This window comes from Musa acuminata, unplaced genomic scaffold (genome assembly GCF_036884655.1).
Source record: "Musa acuminata AAA Group cultivar baxijiao unplaced genomic scaffold, Cavendish_Baxijiao_AAA HiC_scaffold_335, whole genome shotgun sequence".
Lineage (NCBI taxonomy): Eukaryota > Viridiplantae > Streptophyta > Magnoliopsida > Zingiberales > Musaceae > Musa > Musa acuminata.
This window is the reverse complement of record NW_027020591.1, coordinates 17,501-20,000: the sequence shown is the minus strand read 5'-3', so window position 1 is coordinate 20,000 and position 2,500 is coordinate 17,501.

Below are 2,500 nucleotides of genomic sequence, written 5' to 3'. Positions count from 1 at the left end.
GAGATGGCTGACGTTTTGCTCCGCTCTCGACGGTCACCGCGCAATGCAAGAACAGGCCAAAAACTGGCCAAAACGGCCCAAAAACGGGCCAAAACTGGCCATTTTTGGCTGCACGAGCGAGCGGCGAGCGGCGGACAGCGAGCGAAGCGAGAGGCAGCACCGTCCCTGCTATACGAAAGCCCCATCCAGCCCTGTGCCACCCGGGGGGTTCCAGGGTGCTGAGATGGCTGACGTTTTGCTCCGCTCTCGACGGTCACCGCGCAATGCAAGAACAGGCCAAAAACTGGCCAAAACGGCCCAAAAACGGGCCAAAACTGGCCATTTTTGGCTGCACGAGCGAGCGGCGAGCGGCGGACAGCGAGCGAAGCGAGAGGCAGCACCGTCCCTGCTATACGAAAGCCCCATCCAGCCCTGTGCCACCCGGGGGGTTCCAGGGTGCTGAGATGGCTGACGTTTTGCTCCGCTCTCGACGGTCACCGCGCAATGCAAGAACAGGGCAAAAACTGGCCAAAACGGCCCAAAAACGGGCCAAAACTGGCCATTTTTGGCTGCGCGAGCGAGCGGCGAGCGGCGGACAGCGAGCGAAGCGAGAGGCAGCACCGTCCCTGCTATACGAAAGCCCCATCCAGCCCTGTGCCACCCGGGGGGTTCCAGGGTGCTGAGATGGCTGACGTTTTGCTCCGCTCTCGACGGTCACCGCGCAATGCAAGAACAGGCCAAAAACTGGCCAAAACGGCCCAAAAACGGGCCAAAACTGGCCATTTTTGGCTGCACGAGCGAGCGGCGAGCGGCGGACAGCGAGCGAAGCGAGAGGCAGCACCGTCCCTGCTATACGAAAGCCCCATCCAGCCCTGTGCCACCCGGGGGGTTCCAGGGTGCTGAGATGGCTGACGTTTTGCTCCGCTCTCGACGGTCACCGCGCAATGCAAGAACAGGCCAAAAACTGGCCAAAACGGCCCAAAAACGGGCCAAAACTGGCCATTTTTGGCTGCACGAGCGAGCGGCGAGCGGCGGACAGCGAGCGAAGCGAGAGGCAGCACCGTCCCTGCTATACGAAAGCCCCATCCAGCCCTGTGCCACCCGGGGGGGGTTCCAGGGTGCTGAGATGGCTGACGTTTTGCTCCGCTCTCGACGGTCACCGCGCAATGCAAGAACAGGCCAAAAACTGGCCAAAACGGCCCAAAAACGGGCCAAAACTGGCCATTTTTGGCTGCACGAGCGAGCGGCGAGCGGCGGACAGCGAGCGAAGCGAGAGGCAGCACCGTCCCTGCTATACGAAAGCCCCATCCAGCCCTGTGCCACCCGGGGGGTTCCAGGGTGCTGAGATGGCTGACGTTTTGCTCCGCTCTCGACGGTCACCGCGCAATGCAAGAACAGGCCAAAAACTGGCCAAAACGGCCCAAAAACGGGCCAAAACTGGCCATTTTTGGCTGCGCGAGCGAGCGGCGAGCGGCGGACAGCGAGCGAAGCGAGAGGCAGCACCGTCCCTGCTATACGAAAGCCCCATCCAGCCCTGTGCCACCCGGGGGGTTCCAGGGTGCTGAGATGGCTGACGTTTTGCTCCGCTCTCGACGGTCACCGCGCAATGCAAGAACAGGCCAAAAACTGGCCAAAACGGCCCAAAAACGGGCCAAAACTGGCCATTTTTGGCTGCACGAGCGAGCGGCGAGCGGCGGACAGCGAGCGAAGCGAGAGGCAGCACCGTCCCTGCTATACGAAAGCCCCATCCAGCCCTGTGCCACCCGGGGGGTTCCAGGGTGCTGAGATGGCTGACGTTTTGCTCCGCTCTCGACGGTCACCGCGCAATGCAAGAACAGGCCAAAAACTGGCCAAAACGGCCCAAAAACGGGCCAAAACTGGCCATTTTTGGCTGCACGAGCGAGCGGCGAGCGGCGGACAGCGAGCGAAGCGAGAGGCAGCACCGTCCCTGCTATACGAAAGCCCCATCCAGCCCTGTGCCACCCGGGGGGTTCCAGGGTGCTGAGATGGCTGACGTTTTGCTCCGCTCTCGACGGTCACCGCGCAATGCAAGAACAGGCCAAAAACTGGCCAAAACGGCCCAAAAACGGGCCAAAACTGGCCATTTTTGGCTGCACGAGCGAGCGGCGAGCGGCGGACAGCGAGCGAAGCGAGAGGCAGCACCGTCCCTGCTATACGAAAGCCCCATCCAGCCCTGTGCCACCCGGGGGGTTCCAGGGTGCTGAGATGGCTGACGTTTTGCTCCGCTCTCGACGGTCACCGCGCAATGCAAGAACAGGCCAAAAACTGGCCAAAACGGCCCAAAAACGGGCCAAAACTGGCCATTTTTGGCTGCACGAGCGAGCGGCGAGCGGCGGACAGCGAGCGAAGCGAGAGGCAGCACCGTCCCTGCTATACGAAAGCCCCATCCAGCCCTGTGCCACCCGGGGGGTTCCAGGGTGCTGAGATGGCTGACGTTTTGCTCCGCTCTCGACGGTCACCGCGCAATGCAAGAACAGGCCAAAAACTGGCCAAAACGGCC